Genomic DNA, 23,582 nt, shown 5'->3' on the forward strand with positions numbered 1-23,582 from the left:
ATGATGTGGTGCTTCCATTACACAAGACTGTGCTGAAGAATTGGGACAGAAGAGAGTGACTAGAATGAGCATAAAGAGCTCAGTGTTTTCCATCCTGGGAGAGCTGAGCTTTCCCCCAGCCATTGCCAGGTAAAGGTTGAGGGCCCATCTCAGGTAAGGCACTGAGCTACCAGAGAATGCCAGCCTAGGGGAGGGAAGTCATCCAAGGGCACTGTGGCTTCCAACTGGAGACAGCCACAGGGGAAAATACTAATCTGACTGTGATTCCTGGCCATTCCTGACCAGGTGACTGCCTGTTTCTCAGGAAACCCCTTGTGGTTGTTTGAATTTGCCTTTCAGTCTTTTGATGCAGACAGCTGAATAGTCTTGCACCTGGGATGTGCCCTGTGGCATTCTGTTCTGAGTGTTTTTGAAATGACCCTTTCTAATTCTTCAATATTGTCTTTGGTTCAAGGTTTTATATTTTCCTTGCTTTTGTAGGGGATGGGGAGAGAGTGAAAAGGAGGTTGAGACAGGGTCTCCACACTACTGTCTAACTCTATGTAGCTAAAGAGGCTGACCTTGATCTCACACGTCCACTTCCTGAGGGCTGAGACTACAGCTGTGCACACCTCTCCTGCCTTTTGCTCGGTCTTTATTTTATTTCTCATACCTGCCCCCCCCTCATCCTTTTATTTAGAGATGGACTCAGAAGTTCAAAAAGAAATCTCTGTGCATGAGGAATTCTTTTTCTGTGGTGGAGTTGAAACCCAGATTATATAATTGTGGGCCCTGGACTAATTTCTTTAATGAACAGTGTCAACAGGCCGAAACTGCTTATCTTCATTATTCCGGAGAAGTTTAAATGTTACAGATACTCAAAACCTATGATTTCATAATTGCTATTGGTAAACTGTGGTGAACCAGAGGGAAATTACTAGAGCAACCATGGTTACTACTCTGGGTGTGCGGTTTCAGTTTTATTTACATTGATATATAATACAGGGGAGCCTTGTCTAATGGAGAAGGTACCACATGCACAGTTTTGTAATTTCCCTTGTAAATGTTTTTATATCTTTATCAAAGTTTAAGTTTTGTTGGGTTTTTTTTTTCCAAGATTGGATTTCTGTGTAGCTTTGGAGCCTGTCCTGAAACTAGTTCTTGTAGACCAGGCTGGCCCCGAACTCACAGAGATCAGCCTGCCTCTGCCTTTGCCTCCATAGTGCTGGGATTAAAGATGTGTGCCACCACAGCCCTGCTCAAAGTTTAAGTTTTTAACAACTTTCTCCCGCCTTATTTTAAGATGATTATCTGTTTAATGTAGAGTTTTTATCCTGGGATTTTCTTCCTGGCCCTTTGTGAATTTTCCATGTCATGTCAGAGGTATCTGGTGGGTTGCAAGCAATAAACTTTGGAATTGTGTTCTGCCTGGGACACATGGCATGCCTCCTTGTCAGTGTGACTTTGACCTTATTTCTGCATTTATTTGGTTGTACAGAAATATACACCATCATAAAATTGGTCAAAATGGTCTATTCCTTTAAGATTATAAAAACAGCTCTGCCTGTCATGTGTTTTCACTGTTTGTGGAGAATCCCTCAGGCTGGAAGAAATCTGTTGCTCCCTCTCTCCTTAGACGGTCTTTAACTGGTTCATCCCATTCATTAGATTCGTAGCATTATCTTTGCCCTTCTGGTTTGCAATGCTATCTTTACATAAAGCAGATTCTTCCACAGGTGAGTCTGTCTGTGTCCTCTGCCTCCGTGTGCTTTTCTGATGTGGGAAGTTCCTCTGTCTGTGTGTTGCTTTTATTGGTCAATGAATAGAGAATCTGCTTTGGCCTGTGATAGGGAAGAGTAGAACTAGGCAGGAAAACTAAACTGAATGCTGGGAGAAAGAAGACAGATTAAGTGAGGTGCCACATAGCCACCAGAGGAGAAAGATACAAGTCACCAGCCAGAACCTTTCAGGTAGGCCACGCCCCTCATGGGTAAAATACAAAATAATAGAAATGGGTTAATTTAAGATATAAGAGCTAGCCAATAAGAAGCATAAGCTAATAGGCAAGGCAGTGTTATAATAACAGTTTCTGTGTGTTTATGCCAGGACTGGGCAGACAGAAACCTACATCAACACTTTGCCCTGTGTTTTCCTGTCTGTAGAACCTTCACGTTTAGGACTCGTCCTTGCTCACTGTTTCCTTATCTGGGGTACCTTTTGCCTTTTCTTCATTTGCCTTCATAGTATTATTTTGTTATTTCTTAAGAGAGAAAAGGAACCTCATTTAACTGATCTTTAAAATTAGCTTCTTAGTTCTAACAAATCCTCAGAAACACCTTTAGCATCAGTGTGCTCCTGGCATTTAGTTCATATCTCCTTTGTTCTTGTTGTGTTGCTTTTGTCAGGGGCAGGGACTTTGAGTTTGAGGACAGTCAAGGCTCCGTAATACAGGCCAGGATGTGCTAGAGTGTGAGAGACTCTTCTCAAATGGGAAACAGAGAATAAATATATATAGAAAAATAGACAGTAATGGAAAGAGACTAGCTTCACTAGGTACAAAGACTGTATACATAATCTAGGAATTGTGATTCAGTATTTCATGTATGTTGTGTTTAAAAATGTAGCTATATTACTAAATATATTCCTGACAAAAGATAAGCTCCACTTTTTCTGTATCTTTTAAGATGAGTGTGTGAATCTTTCGGTTTATAAGTATGACAGATACAATTGATTTTTAAATGTTAAATCAATGGTGTCATCCTTTGATCAACTCTACTCAGTCACAATGTACATTTTTTTAACCTTTTGATGAATTCAATTTGCGGGGATAATTTTTCATCAAAAACTGTATAATTTTTCATCTCTGTTCACAGTGATACTGACCTATAGTTTTGTTTTTCTAGAAGTTGTATCTGGCTTTGGTGTGATGGTGATATAGACCTCACAGAATAAGCTGATAACTATTTCTTCCTTGCATGTTTTCTTAAAGAATACATATAAACTGATAGTATTTCTTCCCTTAAATGCTTGGTAGAATTCACCAGTAAAGCCTTGTAGGTCTGGATTTGTTTGTGAGCTCTTCAGTCTTTAAGCTTGACTTTCTTTAGTTCATAGTGGGCCTATAGAGATTATCTAATTCTTCTTGAATAATCTGTGATGCTTCCCATCTTTATAGAAAGTGGCCAATTCTGTGTAAATTACCACAATTTTATGTTTTCTAATTATTGCTTAATGTAGAAAATGATTGAAATATATAGTTGGATTTTTTTTTTTACTTTTTTCTCTTTGGAGGCCCACACCCAGCTCCCAAATAAATACACAGAGATTTATTCTTACTTATGAATGCTGGGCCTTAGCTTGGTCTATTTCTTTCTAGCAAGCTTTTATTAAATTACCCCATCTACCTTTTGACTCTGGGATTTTAGCTTTCTCTATTCTATATCCTTTTCTTTTCTTCTTGCTCCATGGCTGATTGTGCAGCTGGGTGGCTGCCTACTGTGATAGTGTCTCCTCCTTTTCTCACTCCTCCCTTCTTCTCAGTTCTCTCTCTCTCATTTATTGTCTCTACCTGCTAGCCCTCAGCTGTGTGTCTCTCTTGCCTAGCTATTAGCCACTCGGCTATTTTATTAAACCAATCAGGTATTTTAGACAGGCAGAGTAACATAGCCTTACAGATATAAACAGATATAGCATAAAAGAATGCAACATGTGTTTGCATCATTAAAGAAATATTCTACAGCATAAATGAATGCACCACTTCTTAAACTATATTTCACAATGGAAATCTGATCATGCCTAAACCCTCTTAACCTTGTCCTGTGTTGTTTAGAATAAAAAACAAATTTCCTGTCATGGTCCTCAGATGCTGACTGGTATATTTCTCCTCATCATCCCTGCTGCATACAGGCTTTTATATCCACCCATATTCCTTTGTCATGATGATATTGATGTAACAAGAAGATCCAGGGGTGGAGGGACAACTTCTCTTGCTTTAATAAGTGAGCTGTTTATTTCTTCACAGCTTTTGTTTACCTTTTGGGCCTCAACTAAAAAAAATCACTTCCTCAGACCTTGCTTGGATTTGTTGTTTCCCCTGTCCGCCTCTTCTCTTTTTACTTCCTGGTCAGAAGAAAGCCAACAGTTTTGTTCTGCCATTCCTTGCCTAGATGGTCTTTTCCCAAAATACCCAGGACAATAGGGCTAGATAGTTATGGGTTGAAACCTCTGAAACCATGAGCTAATCTCCATGGGATCTTTGTTATGACAGTAAATCTAACTCAGTAATTATCTGAAAATATCCCCCAGGGTTTTCCTGAGGAGGGAAGAGAAGAAATCATTTTGCAGCATTCCCAAAGAATTCTCAATAGCAAATGCTACTCTCCAGGGGACTAGACTCTGTAACCCAAGGTAAGGGCCTCCTGGCCCTCTTGCATAACATAGAGAAGAAAGTAATTTGAGAAGTATTTTTTTCCCAGAGTCTCAGCCCCGCCCTCCATGACATTGAGTATAAGGTTGTAAATCACTTTCCTCCCTTATTTTACCCCATGTCAATAGACTTCTGATATAACAAAGGTGTGTGCACTGCACGACACAGGAACAGATCAGGAGAGCTTAGGGGAAACCAACTGTGAGAAGGGTGGAAAAGCAAAGATGTGGAGGAAACCAAAGCCTCTGATGGATATTAAATGTAGCTCAGGTCCTGGCCACCTTGACATCGAGCTTCATGCAAGGATCTGTTTCCCTCGGTTCCTAGAACTGGCACATCACGTCCAACTTCAGTCATAAAGTTACAAGGCTTCGTAAAAGGCAAGAAAAAAAAAAGACAAGAAGACTAAACAAACTGTGACTCCTAACCAAACTCAGATGTGCCTAGTGCCGATTTTCAGACTATCAGATAGAGGATTTAAAATAAACATGGCAGTCAATATTGAGACTCCACTGAGAACTGTAACACACTGCAGAAGAGTGGGAACCCAGTGACAGCTGGGAACTTTTAAGAGGATCAGAAGGAAGTATTAAATACTGCACCAAAATGAAGACTGGCTTCCTGGGCTTGTCTTTAGACCTCGTGCAGCTAGGAGAAGGATCTGTGGAATTGAAAATAGGCCAGTAGAAACTTCCCAAACTGAAACGCAAGAACAAAAAAAATAATGTTTTTAAAGAACAGAATATCCAAGAACTGTGGGCCGTTTCAGAGGTTTGACATCCACATAATACAGTACCAGAGAATGGAGAGAATGGAGCCAGAATAATGGAAACACTTAAGTCAAATAATAAAACTCGGATTCAGGAAACGTGGAGTACACTGAGCAGGATAAATACTCAAAATCTTCACCTTTGTGTTCACCATATTGAAATTATAGGGAACCAAAGGCAAATAGAAGCCTTGAAAGAAGACAGCAATGAGACTTCCAGTGCCTTCTTGTCAGATATATAGAGGGGAATAAAGTAAAATATTTGAAAGAAAAATATCAGCAACCTAGAATTCTGTGTCTAATAAAATTACCCTTGGAAGTAAAGGATGAGTAAAGCCTTTGAAGACAGAAGCTGAGGAGACCTTTTGCTTTAGCTCTGCCCTAGGAAAGAAGAATGAAAACAGAAAATCAGACCTATAGCAAGAATGGAAAGGCATGGCTAGAGCCATGGCTGACCAGTTAAGAGGACTTGCTGCTATTCAGAGGACCAGAGCACAGTTCCTCACACCCATGTCCAATAGGCCACAGCTACCTGCAACTCTGCTTCCAGAGCATCCAGCACCTCCTCTGGTCTATGTGGACACCTGTGCAGATATTGTCCATAAGTGTACACACACAGGCATGCATGCACTCACCCACATAAACACACACACATACACAAATTAATTAATAAGAATATAAAACAGAAAAACAAGGAAGAAGAAATGATTAAAAGATTTTTAAATTTTCTTATTCTAAATTTACCTAATAACTACTCAAATTAATTAGTGATGATAATGTGTGGGTAAGTAGAATGACTATTGGCAATGGCGTAAAGGATGAATTAAGACAAGAGAGAATACTATTGTGTAACATACCTGAACTAAAGGTAGGGTGATAATACTGTTACATACATTGGGCTTATATTAAGTACTGCAAATTCTAGGACAACCACTTAAAAAATGTAAACAAATACAGCTACTATGACAAAAAGGGAAAACTGGGATGTTTAAATTTGCTCAATTAAGGCTAGAAAAAGTAGAAAAAAGAGTAAAAAGGCAAATGTATCAAATAGAAAGCACTTAGAGTAGCTGCAAAGGTGGCTCAGCAGCTAAGAACACTTACTCCTCTTGCAGAGGACCCAAGTTGGGCAGCTCACAATCACTCCAGCTCCATAGAATCCAACACACCTTTCTGGACTCCCCAGGTACCTGCATTCACATGCACAATATCTACACATAGACATTCATATGACACATAATTGTTTTAAAAATCACTTGTAAAATTGTATATAATCATTTATCTAATTGTACTACTAATCAGTTTGAATGAGTACTTTAAAGATAGTCTCTCAGAGTAGGTAAAAACAAGGTCCAACTATCTGCTGTCTGCAAGAAACTCTTTAAATGTGGATCCCTAATGAAGATTAATTATCTAATCCCTCTGCTCAAACTTCTCAGTGATATGCAGCTATCACGTTTTATTCCTTCATCCTTATCTTGTAGTGAAAGGTGTGTTGTATAGAGAGAATTCTTAATTATAGCAACAGCAATTGTCATAGCAACCATCCAAAAATATACTAAAATCTGAAGCAAATAAACAGAATATAAGCAGCAACTTTGAAATTGAAAGCAGATGTGAAAGATTACCTACCCTTCAATCAACATTCTCAACTTTGACATGCCTCAAAGTTATCCAAAGCTTTATTAGAATAAGTGTACACCCAGATTCGCTGATCAGTAGATGTGGAGCACCACCTGAGAGTCTTCATTTCTAGAAAGTTCCCAACAGTGTTCCTGCTGCTGGTCCTAGGACCGCATCTTCCAGAGCTTGGTCATGGATTCTTCCTTACTATGCACTAGTGCTCAACACAAGTAAAAGATATATGTATGTTGTGGGTCAGAATTTAGGAAATATATTTAGGAAATTAGAAAATATATTTGTGTTTTAAAATGGTTGTTGCTTATTTATAACTTACTTGAACACTTATTGTTTGGATTGGTTCTATACTTAATAATGTGTTAATAACTTAGCATTAGTCTGAGCTCTTTGCTACCTAATGAGAACAGTGCCATCTAGAGGACCAGAGGCCAGCGAACGTTGAAGGGGGATGAAAGGGCAGTCTGTCATCACTTAGGATTTATGATCAACTAGGCAATGATAGGCAGTACTGCAGGAGAATTAATAGAGATGCCCATGTCCGCCTTCTGAGGTGACTATTTCCATCTGTACCCTAAGTATCCCAAAAGTTCTATGAGGCTGAGTGTAGCCCTGGGCCTTAAAACCTACGTTACCTATTAGAGGTTGTGCTTTACGAGTGGGGGCTATAAGACGGGTCAGTGCAGGCAGGACAGGTACATCGTTCCCATGCAGGATTGCCACCCTAAGTACAGGTGCCTGACATGCACAGCATGGTTTGCAGAATACATGATGAGCAAGAGAGCGCGAGCTCTAGCAGCACAGCAGAGGTTGGCAGCATGCTTCGCCTCATGTGAGCATGCGTTAAAACTGAGAACCGTTGGGAATGATATTCTTGTTACAGCACATTGACAGAATCGTAAAGTGGATGTAATGACAGAATATAATAACAGCTGTTCTCTGATACCACACAGGGATGATTCAAGAAAGATACATAATTTTTTTAAAACAATTTGGGAGTTTAAATTGTTGTCTGGCTTTGACTTACTGGAGTCCGCTTACTCGGTGGTAAATTTATTATCAACTACTTCAGGTCCTTTGTTCAAAACCCATGAAGCACAAGATAAAAATTATCCGGTTCAACTGCAGCAGATGAAATATTACCAGTCTTTCAATGAAGATGAATTTAGCCTGTGCAGTTATAAAGAAACAAAACCACGCCCAATAGTCCTCCAGATAGAGAGAGAGACTGCTTGGAGGAGTTCCCTCTCCAGGACAGTGACTAGCAGAAGAACATTGAGGAAAGACAAGCCCAAAGGTGGGGACAGTCCAGCTGCTGCTCACAGCCACTAGGAACGCACGCATGTTTCCAAGTTAAAGTGTAGACCTGGAGAGGGGTCTGGAAATGGAGCCCATGGTTATAGTCCTGGGGCAGAGAAGAGTGGGGAACCTTGTTTGTATTGAAGAGTTTTGAATGAGAGAGGCTTAGCAAGTAAACTCAAGGCAAGTGTCCCTAAATCAGAAAGACACAGAGACCTGAAATCTAGGCTGTTCTGGTGACAGGCATTTCAGATGAGAGCTCTCAGGATGATTCTCCTTTTCATTAGTGTCTGGATAGTATGTCCTAGAGCCCTGGCACCTTTCCAAGTGCATTCAGTAGTCCCTCATGTGCCGGGGCTGTCAGCATGGCAGCACCCACCCTGGAGCCCACAGCCAAGCGTGCTGCTCCTTTCTGTGCAGTCACATGCCCTGCTGCAATGGCCCACGTTCTGCTCGATTCGTGTCACTTCCTCTTCCAGCCACTTAGTTCCATGGCTCCCTATAGACTCCTTATCGGTTCCAAATACTGCGCTTTGTGCCTCTTGCTTTCTTTATTGTTTGTGGCATTTTGTTCTTCCTGAATCTCCCTTCTGTTCCCCGCATTTATCTGTTAAGATTTTTGGCAGACCCTTCATGCCCGTCAAGTGGGAAATATAATTTGATGCCTATTGGTTATTCCATTATACCTTCTGTTTGGAGAATAATAATTAAAATTATTTTATAAGTCATTCTTTAAGTTCATGGGGGTTTTTTGTAAGGTAGCATTTGTAAATGGTTGTAGATGCCGTCTCTTATTCCGCCAGTGTGTCTCTTATTCTGCCTTCAGAGTTGGCAGAGTCTCACCAGTATTTCCATCCAAAGAGCTTACAGACCACGGAGAGAGCTGGGAGCAGATGAGCCCAAACTGTGAGGGGCCCTTCACCTCAGATACTAAACCTAAGGATAACTGTGAAAGGAATGTCGTTCAGATCTCTGAAGGAATGAGTCATAAAGAAGTAGGGGCCACAGTTCTCCCCTGCTGTTTCTTTGTCCTGTAGCATGAACTTACAAAGTCCTTTTGGCTTTCTCTTCCCTGTTTGATTAACAATGAAGTAACTTTTTCCCTGTAAAATAGATGATGGCACATGGGGATTGTGTGTGAAAACGTCTCTTTTTTAAACCAAGTTCAATGTTCATACTTACTTAACAGTTCAAGTTCTATGATGGTTAGCATTGCCAGACCATTTTACTATTATAAATAAACAAATAATATAAAATTCTCTTGCATTCCATCTCTGGTTATACTTTGAATTTAGAGTAAAAATTTTATGGCTTTTTAGATTTGTCGATTATAAGATACATATCAGATAAACATAGTTTGTTTTTAAAAGTCCATCAAGAAATAAATGACATAGTCATCTAGCTCAGATCATTTCAAATCTGAAGTTCTGATTTCAGCCTTTATATTCCTACATGTATGATATTTGATTGAAAATATTAGAATATCATTTTGGAGTGACAATGGGTAAAATGGAAGAATTCTATGATGTGAAAATTCCTGTGTAAGAGGAGGGGTCACTGTCCGCACACTCAGTCCCAGAATACAGCACTAATTTCTAGTCCTATGTCTAGTTTTATGGTCATTGGGGTTTTATAAATACTATTTGAATGAAAATACATACTTAAATTTACACATTGAATATTTGATCTGTAGCTAAACATATACATCAATGATAATGTTCTAGTAGTATTTCTAGTGTTCTTGTAATGATTTTCTTGAGGAAGTTGGAGAGAGGTGTAGTACTTTTTTTTTATTGAAAAAATTTCCGCCTCCGCCCCGCCTCCCATTTCCCTCCCCGTCCTCCCACTCCTCTTCCCCTCCCCCTACTCCTCTCCCCCTCCCCTCACTCCATTCCCCCTCCCTCTCCAGTCTGAAGAGCAGTCCAGATTCCCTGCCCTGTGGGAAGTCCAAGATCCTCCCCCCTCCATCCAGGTCCAGGAAGGTGAGCATCCAAACAAGCTAGGCTCCCACAAAGCCAGTTCATGCCATAGGATCAAAACCCAGTGCCATTGTCCTTGGCTTCTCATCAGCCCTCATTGTCCATGACCCTATCCTATAGCCATACTGATGAATATCTTGCATATCACCATAGAACCTTCATCTGGCGATGGGTGGAGATAGAGACAGAGACCCACATTGGAGCACCGGATTGAGCTTCCAAGGTCCAAATGAGGTTCAGAATGAGGGAGAAGATGAGTAAGGAAGTCAGGACCACGAGGGGTGCACCCACCCACTGAGACAGTGGGGCTGATCTATTGTGAGCTCACCAAGGCCAGCTGGACTGGGACTGAATAAGCATGGGATAAAACCGGACTCTCTGAACATGGAGGTATAGTAGTACTTCTGTGAGTACAGAGGATCACTGCCACTTACCATAACCCAGTAGATGCTGAGATACTTACCTACTTGAGGGACTTCTTGAAGGCTTCATAATTATATTTTTAATATATGTGGGGGAGCTAGGGAACTGGCTCTACAGGCAAAGTGCTTGTAGCAGAAGCCTGAGGACCAGTGTTTGGATCCTCAGGACCCTAAGTGGGCACGATGGCCCTACTGTAATCCCAGCAAGAAAAAGGCAAAAACAGGATCCTCAGGACAATCTGGCTAACCAAGCCAATCAAAACAGCAAGCTCTGGGTTCAGTGGGAAACTCTGCCTCAATATATAAGGAGAAGAGTGATCAAGGAAAACACCCACCACCAACCTCAGGCACCCATAAGCATTGCACACATGTGTGCTCACATACATGTAAACATGCACACATGTGCATATGCAAAATAAATAAAATCTATATTTTTTCCTCCTAGACCATAATGTCCTTGAAGGCAGGTGTAGATTTTTGTTGTTGTTGTTGTTTCTTGTTTGCTTGTTTATTTTTTCTCATACAGTACATCCCAACAGCAACTTCCCCTCCCTCCACTTCTCTAAGCACCCCCACCTCCCCTCTCCACCAGATTCAACCCCCTCCTCCGCATCTCCCCTCAGAAAAAAGCAGGCCTTCCAGGGATGTCAACAGAACATGGCACGACACAATACTGTAAGACCAGGCACAGATTTTCACATCAAGGCTGGGTAAATCAACCCAGAAAGTAGAAAGGGGTTCCAAGTGCAGGCAAAAGAGGCAGAGACACCCCCAGTCTCCCTGTCAGGAATACTCCCAAAACACAGGCAACAACCATAACATTTATGCAGAGGACCTAGCACAGACCCATCAGGTTCCTCAAATGCTGCCTCAGTCTCTGTGAACTCCCATCAGTTGATTCTGCCAGCCATGTGTTCAACATGTCTTTGACCCCTTTAGATCATGGAGCTAGTATCAGACATGATCTCCCACTTGTGGCATGGGCCTGAAATTAGACCAGTCATTAGGTGGCCACTCACACAAGTTCTGTGCCACCATTGTCCCAATACATCTTGCAATCAGAACGGATTGTCTGTCAGACATTTTTTGTTTGGGTTGCTGTTCCAGTCCCAACCCTGGAAGCCTTGCCTGGTTACAGAGGTTGGATGGTTCATACACCATATCCTCTGTTACCGGGAGCCCTTACTAAGGACACCGTCATAGATTCCAGGGAGTTCCCACTGCACTAGGATTCCACATTACCCACAAATACCCTCCAGTTCCAGTCATCTCTCCCCACATTCTCTCCCCCCATACTCCCTATTCCACCTGATCCCTCCTGTTCCCATACTCACATGTTCCTAGTTCACCCACAAGATCTGTTTCCCCTTCTCAGGGAAATACATGCACCCATCCCAGAGCCCTCCCTGTTTTTTAGTCTCTGTGGGTCTGTGGATTGTAGTGTGATTGTCCTTTACTTAACAGCTAATGTCCACTTATAAGTGAGTACATACCGTCTTTGTCTTTCTGGCCCAGTGAGCTTAAGCAAGTGTAGCTTTTAATTAGATCTTGAAAACCCTAGAAAAAGAATAGGAACAGAAAGGTCATTGCAGGTCATGATTGCATGTTAACATTGAGGTTTCTACTTAAGTCTTTAAGTTCTTTAAATATGCACAGATTATTCAACATAGTCAACATTATCCACCATGTGTTTTCTTAGTTCACTGGATCTGAGTCAGCTTAACCCAGTGGTTCCCAGTGTGTAATTCTAGACTCAGCCTGCCTGCATCTCCTGGAAACTTAGAAAGGGGAATTCTTGAGCCTCTGCACAGACTTACTGTGTCAGAAACTCTGTGTCAGGGCCCAGCTATCTTCCAGCAGCCCTTCCCGAGTACTTGCTACGTAATCAACCTTGAGCTCTACTGACCTAAACTAGCAGTGGTTCATGGAGGAGCTTCAAGTTCACGGGCTTCGAGGACAGACCTGCAGTTGAATCTCAGCTGCCCTACATCAGAGATCCACAGCTGTCAGTCTTTACAGTGTCCATGAGCTGGGACGTTTCCGCTAGTGCTGCCTTTCCCGTTCTGTGGTGAGGATGGATGTCTGTAATCTAAGTGTCTAGTACTGCAGCTCGTCTATCACAGGCTATGACAAGTGCTCAGTGCGTGACTCTAAGTCACTGTCTTAAGTCTCGGCATTTTGTAGATCTTGTTCTACTTTAATAAGCTTGTTTACTTATTCATTAAAGCATTTCTATACTTTTGCTTTTAGAGTCAAATGCTCAAGAAATTGAGGACATCTATGGTCTGAATGGTCAAATACAGCACAAAATAGCTTTTCTGAGAGCTCACGTGCCCAAGGATGTGAAGCTGATCCTCATTGGCCACTCCATAGGCAGCTATATTGTTCTTCGGGTCATGAAGGATGCCCCTGAGCTGCCCGTAAGTATGCCTTAGAGGTGACTGTGGGTATCTGATCGTTGCCTTACAAAAAGCCTCATCTTTGCTTTTTTGTAGAGCAGAGGGAGGGATGTATAGTGGCTGCCTTTATCTTTGTCTGTTGCTAAAGACCTATGTTTAAGAAATTTCCATAATGTTCCCGTGAATAATGGTGGAAAAGACAGAGATTTTTCTAAATGAATATCTTTGAATCTAAGGTTCTCTGGAATTCTAGTGTTATATTTAACTTGCTCTCTTTTATGAAACAATATTTAAGAACATGTAGCATGTACAGGACTCTGTCTGTATTGAAAGCGTGTTTTGAAAATAGGCATGGGCTGGGGAGATGGCTCAGCAGTTCAGACCGCGCTACTAGAGCATCCAGTGTGAGTACCAGCACCCACACGGTGGTTCTCAACAGTCCGTATACAGCTCCAGGGATCCTGTGCCCTCCGGCCTTGACAGGCACTGCATGCAGCTGGTCCCAAAAATTGAAATAAGAAAATATTCCTGTCTATTTTAAGAAGCAAAATGATGTGTCATCATCACTGACAGGTAATACCTGTCTTTCAGGAACGCACTAAGTGTTTGTAGGTCTAGATTCTTGTCTGTTCTGTATTTTCTAGCCATTTTTAGACATGTATGCAGCTTTCATTCAGAAATACTTTCTTTATCTGTCTTTATGTTTGTTGTCCTGATGTTGGGGATGGATTCAGGGCCTAGTGCACAAGGGACAAGCATCTTCCACTGAGCTACACCCACAGCTGCCAACATCTGGTTCTTAAGTGTGGCTGTGTACTATACATTGACATTGACATCACAGAGTAAAAGTTAAAGTACCCTCAATAGGAAGTGTACTCTTTAAGAGCCTTAAAGGCATGCCTTCACTCATGTATCAGAAATGACCCATTGAGTGGGTACAATTACAAGATAATTTACGTCTTCATTTGGCACGCATGGGTATAAAATCACTCTTGTGCCATCTTGAGGACGCCCCAGCGGACAAGGCATGGTTCTGAGCTAGGAGCCTGGAGTCCCATGGGTGAGAGAGCTAAGCGAGAGGAAGGGATCCCTTCACAGCAGCCCCGTCCATGAATCTTTTCACTCCGTGTGATGAAATATCTCCAGCAGGGTCTTGGATCCCACTAGGAATTTGCCTCCTTTCCTGCCAGCTCGCTGCGCTCAGTGCTCAGACCAGTACTTGGAAAGAGCACAACTATGGTCTCCCTGTTTCTAACACCGAATGGATTTTAATTTTCTCCTTTTGGATATAAGAAAATATGTTTTTATGTCTAAGCGTGAACGCAGGAAACTGAAGACAGTGCTCTCGTCATTGGACTCTTGCTTCTCCTCAGTTGAGGTATTTCTCCCCAGATGAGGTGCTTCAGTCAGAGAGCAGCTTTCCCTTAGGTGTTGGCCTTGGTGTGACTTACAGCCTCCTTTCTGCCCATGTCATTCCTCTTACCCTATAGGCGGCTGCCATCTTTCTTGTGCCCGGCCCACATGTGAGTGCTCCTAGTCACACAGTCCCCGTGAGCTCTGGCTCTTGCTAGTCACTTAGGCTCAAATATTTTTCGTCATCTTTTGTTTGCATGAATTTGAAGAAGTCATTGAGTCTCTGGCCTCAGTTTTCCCACCAACACATTGGAAATAATTATGTGTTCTTCAATGATTTTCTAAAGAATTATGCAAAATATTAAGAGCGTTGCCAGGGATTTTAAAGTTCTAAGCAAGTATTACTACTATTGTTGTTATGGAAGTAACAGTGAACTTGCTTCAATCACTATGCTAACTGCTATGTTGGCTACCTACTGCTATGTACCAGGTTGTCCAAGACCAGAAGTGTAAATGGTACACATTTGTATCTCAGTTTCTGGTCAGAAATCTGATCACAGCTTAAGTAGGTCCCCGACTGCAGAGCCTTTCACCACGTGGTAGTCATGTATCTTCCCAGGGTCGCAGTCTCCTGTGAACACGTGAATTAAGATAGTGATGGGAAGGATGGGAAGAGGGGAGGAGGAAAGGGAGAAACATGAGGACAACATAATCCGTCTGTAAAGATGGACGGTGATAGAGCTCCCGCGAGCGGTGAAAACTGTATTTGATGGGGCTGGAGAGATGGCTCGGTGAGGAGAGTGTCTGCTCCACAGGCATGAGGACCCGAGTTTAGATCTCCAGCTCCTACACAAAATCCAGGTGTAACCCAGTTCTATGGGAACAGGGAAGGTAGATCGCTGGAGCTTGTCAGCCCGCCAACCTCAACAAATCAGTGAGCTCCAGACTCAGTGACCGTGTCTCCAAACCTAAGATGGAGCACAGGTGAGAAAGAACCAGCATCAGCCTCTGCCCTCACATGTACATGCATACACATGCACATACATGCATGCCCGTATACCACATACACACAGAAGAGACACACAGACTTGCATGTCTAAACAGTAAATAATGTGTATGACTGTACATGCAAGGCACCTTTGGGGAGGGAGGGACTCATCGCTAAGATTTTGTGTTTTCATTAGTCAAAGGCTTTATCTGAGGCTAGAGAGATGGGTCAGCAGTGAGAAAATGTTTGTAATCTTGCAGAGTATTTGGGTTCAGTTCCCAGAAGCCACATGGTAGCTCCCGACCCTCTGTAACTCTAGATCAGGGATCTGATGCCTTCTTCTGACCTTTGCAGGCACCAGGCATGTGCATGCTATAAATGCAGGGGAAAACTCATACAAATAAATAAATCTTTTTTTGAAAAACTTTATCTGCTTTCAATTATCTGCATTGTTGAAATTCTCCACCACCACATCCCGCCCCTCAACTATTAAACACCTGGGCCTGTTAATCTGGTCGTGTGATCCAGGCCGAAGTGTTGAAATTTCAGTGTCTCACTGACGACGCGGTCCCTGCATGCCTGAAGTTAACATGACATGCTCCATTTGAGATGCACTTGACAATCAAGTGAGTTTGTGGAAGCCAGAGTGTTGCAAGCCCTAATCATTTGCCAAAACTAAGTTAGCTGTTATGTTTTATAACATATGAAGTGTGATAATAAGAAACTTCTGTTTCCATCTCTTCTGTTATTTTACTGGAATTTTGACTCCCATAAGATTTTGAAGGCACATTTGCAGTTTACTAGCTGGTTGGTGTGGTTTGGTTTTCTTTGGTTTAGCTCTTGGCAATAGTTTTGTGTAATTACTGACAACTTTGTTCTTAAATCATTTGAAGAGACTTATTGCATAATGCAATATTGTCTGACCTATAGTTTCAAACAGTGCAAAATAACTGTATCTTTTAAAATCTGGAATAAAATTTTTATTTATCTCTTTAGTTGAGTTTGATGTATGAAAATATAAAAATAGAAGTTTGACAAATATTCACAATTGTTTTAGACCCATAGTGTCTTAGATCTGAGATGAGGTTAATTGGCAGTCATCTTCATTTTATATGAAAAAAATAAGAGAAAGGGGTCTCATTGGGATTCAGCCTCATCTGGAGCCCAATCTTGAAGTGGGATGCACTTCTGTTAGCTGTGTTTATAGAGGGTCTGGGAAGGTGTCTGAGGTCCTTCAGCCTTTGGGTGACAGACTATAGTGTGTGCCTCCAGTGTGCATGGCTGAATTCATGTCCGCTAAAGGGTAGAAACCCTGCAGGTGCCCTAGCAGTAGCAATCTTACCCTATTTTCTAGAACCTGCTTTCTCAGCATGAACCCTCTGCATGTTAAAAAGGTGCCTTCCAATTGGTTATTTCCATAAAGTCAAGATTAGGACTTACCTGGGCTGTGGACTGAGTTGTGACGTGATGTCAGTTACCTTCACATTTGGCGACAGCACCCTCTGGGAGGAGCATATCCTCTGCAAGTTTGTCCTGTGTTCTTTGGCGCTCCCTGGGGAAGGTGCACAGTAGCAGACAGCTGACCTCTCTGAACAGCAGGAGTTTCTTCCTCTACCTCCAGATAGCTTCAACTCGGTAATGTGCAGCACACCAGTCCAGGGGCAGCAAAGCCTTGTCCCGTGCCTGGTGGTTACTCGGCTTTCTTCATCAAGGACCATGGAGCAGAGAGGAGGTTTACTTACAGATTCTGAGCAGCAATAGTTACTGTAATCCTGGTGGTGCTGTGCTAGATACAATGTAGTCAAGAGATTTTGCTTGTCCCCAGAGCATGTTTAGGGAACTGTGAATTTTCATTGTTTTTCAAAATGCATCCTAGCCGCCGGGCAGTGGTGGCACACAGCTTTAATCCCAGCACTCAGGGAAGCAGGGGAAGGCAGATCTCTGGGAGTTCGAAGCCAGTCTGTTCTATAAGAGCTAGTTCCAGGACAGCTAGAACAGTTACACAGAGAAACCCTGTCTTGAAAAACAAAACAAAGAAAAAAAAAAAAGCTATGTCCCGTCTTTCTATGATAGAGCTTTTCTGTCTCCTCTCAGTACTAGGAGCCATTTCTCTACTTAAAACCCATTGCTCCTGTCACTACTATGTGCAGAAGAAACTGACAGCCGGGTTATAACTTGTGTCAGTAAAGACAAACAATGTCGGCCTAAGGATACCAGAGGAGAACTGGCAAAATGATGGGCAAGGGTGCCGTTACAGTTTAGAGACTCTTTTTTCCTCTCTGTTTCTGCTTGTTTTTCTTTTTTGGGTGTTTTCATTTTCGTTTTGACAGGGTCTGACTTGCTATCCTAGAGCTTTCGTAGCCCAGACAGTCCTCCTGCTTAAGGCTCTCCAGGGTCGATTGCTGAATGAGCCGCCACACTGGGATCCTGTTTCGTTCTTTGAGAGTTATCAGATATCCTGAATTTTAGACTTCAAATGTGTGACTGCACCTGAGTAGCTCGAAAAAGTTTGCTGAGAGTTAGGATGGCACGTCAGGGTATATAATTTGTTGATTTAGGAGTAAATCTCCTCCATAATGGAACAAAATAAATTGAGATCTTCTGCCTGCTGTGCAGTTAGCGAGACAGCCTGTGCTGAGCTGTTCTACTCTGCAGAGCCTTCCCGGACCATCCAATCAGGCGTGCTGTGAGAACCGTGTGTTGCTGTGTTGTGTTCTATTCAGTAGTTAGGCCAACCTTCAGGAAGGCAAGAGGAATGACTGGTGTCCCAGGAGCTGTCGCCAGGGTCCTGTCCCCAGATCTAGTGATAAGAAGTAAACTAGGGAAAATCTGAAAGCATCTGGATGTGTGGAGAGCAGAACCTTCTTCCATCTCAAAATATCAAAACGAGCTTTGTGGCAGGAGTTTCTGAACAGAGCCCTTTTCCACAGCCATGTATCTGAACAGGCCTCTAGAAGTTCACATCCATGAGACAGAGAGTGGGAGTCTCTGTGTGCTCTACACAATGAAAGAATTGGCTTCTGTCACTGGCCCCTGAAGGCAGCAATAGCAGGTAAAATGTTGAGTTGGGCTGCAGTGTGATACATCTAACGAGGCCAGTTAGACTTTAACTCCTGCGCTAACAGTGGGGGACACACAAACACAGGAGGAATCGTGGGTCATATCAGACATGCAATGAGCTCATTTCTCAGTGAAGAAAATGAAACAAGAAAGAAGGTGCAGTGAAAAGAAAACTACCAGGTAATAGGCAAGATTCCTAGTGCAAGTGAGCAGCACTAAATACAGTGCACAGCAAATTCCCAGTGGAGATTGAATAAAGAGGGCATAGATGAGTGCGCACTCAGAGATTGTTCCATTGTGTAAAGGAGGAAGAGTGTGTAGATGTGTGCACACTCAGGGATTGTTCCATTGTGTAAAGAGGAAGAGTGTGTAGGTGTGTGCACACTCAGGGATTGTTCCATTGTGTAAAGGAGGAAGAGTGTGTAGGTGTACACACTCAGGGATTGTTCCATTGTGTAAAGAGGAAGAGTGTGTAGATGTGCACACTCAGGGATTGTTCCATTGTGTAAAGGAGGAAGAGTGTGTAGATGTGTGCACACTCAGGGATTGTTCCATTGTGTAAAGAGGAAGAGTGTGTAGGTGTGTGCACACTCAGGGATTGTTCCATTGTGTAAAGGAGGAAGAGTGTGTAGGTGTACACACTCAGGGATTGTTCCATTGTGTAAAGAGGAAGAGTGTGTAGATGTGCACACTCAGGGATTGTTCCATTGTGTAAAGGAGGAAGAGTGTGTAGATGTGCACACTCAGGGATTGTTCCATTGTGTAAAGGAGGAAGAGTGTGTAGGTGTACACACTCAGGGATTGTTCCATTGTGTAAAGAGGAAGAGTGTGTAGATGTGCACACTCAGGGATTGTTCCATTGTGTAAAGGAGGAAGAGTGTGTAGATGTGCACACTCAGGGATTGTTCCATTGTGTAAAGGAGGAAGAGTGTGTAGGTGTACACACTCAGGGATTGTTCCATTGTGTAAAGGAGGAAGAGTGTGTAGATGTGCACACTCAGGGATTGTTCCATTGTGTAAAGGAGGAAGAGTGTGTAGGTGTACACACTCAGGGATTGTTCCATTGTGTAAAGGAGGAAGAGTGTGTAGATGTGTACACACTCAGGGATTGTTCCATTGTGTAAAGGAGGAAGAGTGTGTAGATGTGCACACTCAGGGATTGTTCCATTGTGTAAAGGAGGAAGAGTGTGTAGGTGTACACACTCAGGGATTGTTCCATTGTGTAAAGAGGAAGAGTGTGTAGATGTGCACACTCAGGGATTGTTCCATTGTGTAAAGGAGGAAGAGTGTGTAGATGTGCACACTCAGGGATTGTTCCATTGTGTAAAGGAGGAAGAGTGTGTAGGTGTACACACTCAGGGATTGTTCCATTGTGTAAAGGAGGAAGAGTGTGTAGATGTGCACACTCAGGGATTGTTCCATTGTGTAAAGGAGGAAGAGTGTGTAGGTGTACACACTCAGGGATTGTTCCATTGTGTAAAGGAGGAAGAGTGTGTAGATGTGCACACTCAGGGATTGTTCCATTGTGTAAAGGAGGAAGAGTGTGTAGATGTGTGCACACTCAGGGATTGTTCCATTGTGTAAAGGAGGAAGAGTGTGTAGATGTGCACACTCAGGGATTGTTCCATTGTGTAAAGGAGGAAGAGTGTGTAGATGTGTGCACACTCAGGGATTGTTCCATTGTGTAAAGGAGGAAGAGTGTGTAGATGTGCACACTCAGGGGTTGTTCCATTGTGTAAAGGAGGAAGAGTGTGTAGATGTGCACACTCAGGGATTGTTCCATTGTGTAAAGAGGAAGAGTGTGTAGATGTGTGCACACTTAGGGATTGTTCCATCCTGTAAAGGAGGAAGAGAGAAAGATGCAGAAAACACAGTTGCCTTACAGCCTATCACCCACAGTCCCCGCACACCCTGCGATGTTGCCGTGGGTTACAGTGTGGATGGGAAGACTGTCCACAGTTGCCCAGGCATGGGGACAAGTCCCAGTGAAAAGGCTTAGTTCTTGCTCGTGGTAAACGTCCTGTGAGGATGGGCGGTCCCTGTGCAGTTCTCTCTGAACAGTCTTACTCCAGAATCCAAAGTGAGGGACTCGGTCTGACATGTTCTGGCATCATGGAGAACATAGAAAGGGGTGGGCTGCACTCTTAAGTCTCTCTCTGAAGATGACACTTCTCCCCACAGTCCAGGGCCAGTCACCTCACCAGGGTTTGGCCCATGAGGCTAGGATGTCTAATGCTCTCCTGAGAGAAGAAATCATTTATGAATGTCCAAACAGCACTTGAAGAAATAGAACAGCCTGTATTTATATTGTAATGTAGGTATTTATTGCCAGACATTTGTTCCTCATTATACAAGTGTGTGCTGCTATCTCAGGTTCCATTCTGGAATGTATATCTAATTGTGAGTTAAGGTAAAAGTTCTGAAAGCCATTCATCCAGGCTAGGACAGCACAGAAGCTGCAAGAAGGGAAAGGAGGTCGCGATAGGTGCCGTGATGTGCGGAGGAAGAGCCCTGACTCCCTGCCATTCATTCCTCAAGAAATGGAGTGAGTTCCCTCTCCGCTTTGCCTTAGCCTGGGCACCTGACCTGCTTTCAGCAAGTCACTGCAGTGACTCGGGGGGAGGTTCTGGCATTTCCAACTCCAGACCTAGAGGGCTGGGACCTTCTGTTTCCTTCGTCTCAGTCGGCAGCTGCCATACTAAAGGTCTAGTTATTCTGGCATCACCAGGCTCGCCACACAAGAGGGTCCCCGGGCACTTGGCAAAGCAGCTCCTAGTGCACTGTGCACTGCACCAGTGCCCAGCTGATCCAGGGTCCACACAGCTATCCAGTCCCTTTAGACACTGTGTGCTGCACCAGTGGGTCAGCTGATCCAGGGTCCACACAGCCATCCAGTCCCTTTAGACACTGTGTGCTGCGCCAGTGCCCAGCTGATCCAGGAGCCACACGGTCATCCAGCTGAGCCTGTCGGAATTCCTCACCTGCAGAGTCCAGAGACAGAGTGGTACTCCACAGTGACAGTTAGCTGAAGTAAAGTGACAGCTGGTTAAGAAGATGAGGTGGAAAGCATCCCATTGCTGGAATTACCCTGCAGAGTACGCTGTTAGTGAAATAAGAGAAGGAAGCTGCAGAATGTGGAGCGATAGATATAAATCTAGAAGCCGAGGAGAAAAATTAATACAGGAATTACAGATCTGGTTGAGGAAACATTTTTTTAATTTTTCCGTTTTTATTTTTGTGTATGTGAGCGCTTTGCCTGCATGTGCCTTGCCTACCACATGCATGTAGTGCCAGAGGAGATCAGAAGAGGGCGCTGTATCTGCTGGAACTGGAGTTGCAGTCCCTTGTGAGCTGCCAAGTGTGCTGGAAGTCACATCCAGGTCGTCTGCAAGAGCGGCTATCCGCTGAGCCGTCTCTCCAGCTCTGTTTCTTTAAATTAAAGGTGTTTGTGTTGTTTCCTCAATACCTGCGTTCTTCAAGGACTTGGGCGTTTTAATGGGGAGTAGGTGAATGCTTCTTTGCAGGGAGTTTGGGGAGATTTTGGAGGGCTCAGAGCTTGTGTGAATGTTCTCTAGGCGGACGGTGGCATCGAGGCCTGGCAAAGGGCAGAAGGTGAACTGAAAACAGGGTGAGACTTGCAGACTTGGGATGGCATCTGGGACAGTGCAGTGCAGGCTCCTGACCCCACAGAAGCAGTGCAGTAGCTGACACTGTCTCCATGTGACCGCTAGTGAGTCCTGGTGTGGAAACCGTGATCAGAGTCAGCCGTGAATCCTCTGCTTGTGAAAGACTTGGCATTAGAAAGCAATAAATCTGTTCTGGGGAAGGTTTGTATTAAATGTGGTAGAGTGCTGGTTTTCCAGTATCTTGTCACACTCTGATTGGTTTTTAAATACTTTTTACATTTTAATTTACGTATGTGTCTGAGCATGCAAATGTGTGTGGTTGCAGATGCCAGCACTGCACACATGCAGAGGTCAGAGGGCAGATAGTAGGGTCATACCCTCCACACTGCACACACATGGAGGTCAGAGGGCAGATAGTAGGGTCCATACACTCCACACTGCACACATGGAGGTCAGAGGGCAGATAGTAGGGTCATACCCTCCACACGGCACACACATGGAGGTCAGAGGGCAGCTAGTTGGCGTCATTATGTTCCTTGCACTGTGTGGGCTGCAGGGTTAGAACTCGGGTCATCAGGCTTGGCTACAGGTGCCTTTACTCACTGAGCAATCTTGCCAGATTCCGTATGCATTTATTTGTGTGTGTGAACACATATTGTCTTCTCTGAATCTCTCAGACTACTTTGTTGAACACTGGACATGTGGAAAATGTCAGCTTTTCAACTTTAGCAATTGTTAGCTGTCTGAATATTTTTGCAAATCCTGAAACTGCTTTCAAAGTGGAAATTTTATGTTTTTTTTTTCGTCTTTTCTTAACTCAAACACTATTTAATATATTTTTCTCAAACTTTGCAAAAAAAATCACCTTTGGACTGAAACTAAGCATGGAAAATTTCACCACAAAAGGCTAATTTTTTTGGAAAGCTGCAAGAAAGTGAAGACGGGTTCATAATAGAACATTCTTCATGCTTGTCAGCACTCGGCGCTTTATCGAATATCTTCACTCAGGGCTTCTGAGCTTCCAGATCTAAGTATATATTTACTGTCAGGTGTAGAGCTTCCCTCAGCTTACCAGCTCTGGGTGAGCTGTGTCTAAAAGGGGAGACAAGACAGGCAAAGTGGCTGCTGGTGGAGCACATGTAGTTTTTACTAACTTTTTGTGATGCCACTTTCTGGTATAGGATGAATTATTTTTATTTCTGAGAATATCAAATACCTTAAGTTTTTTAAGCCTTAAAAATTCTGTTTCATAAGAAAAAAAAGTTAAATTAGCAATTAACAAAGAAGTTCTTTTTCCTTCTCCTTCTACATAGCTTACCATATGTTTCACTGAGGTGTTGCAGTCCTGAATATGCTTGGGTTTTGTTTGTTCATAACAGGCTTTTTCTTCCAGGCCACCAGCCAGCTCCCAAATAATGACACAGAGACTTTTTATTAGTTATGAATGTGCAGCCTTATCATCTCTTATTTTAATCTGTTTCTCTCTATCTAGGCTTTGCCTCAGGGCTTTTTACCTTCTTTTCTTTCTCTATATCTTACTTTCATGCTATCTCCATGTCTGTCTGGCAGCTGCCTGGCTTCTGATTCCTAGAGTGTTCCTCTCTTTCTCCCCGTTCTCTTCTCTCTCCCTAGCCTAGAATTCTC

The 23,582-nt window shown here is 43.0% G+C and overlaps 1 pseudogene; it reads left to right on the plus strand.

Moving 5' to 3' along the window:
- Positions 1-681: 681 nt before the first annotated feature.
- On the plus strand, positions 682-17,714 carry LOC142855366 (lipid droplet-associated hydrolase-like; annotated as a pseudogene).
- Positions 17,715-23,582: the final 5,868 nt, after the last annotated feature.

The sequence above is a fragment of the Microtus pennsylvanicus genome, chromosome 8 (assembly GCF_037038515.1).
Source record: "Microtus pennsylvanicus isolate mMicPen1 chromosome 8, mMicPen1.hap1, whole genome shotgun sequence".
NCBI classification, from domain to species: domain Eukaryota; kingdom Metazoa; phylum Chordata; class Mammalia; order Rodentia; family Cricetidae; genus Microtus; species Microtus pennsylvanicus.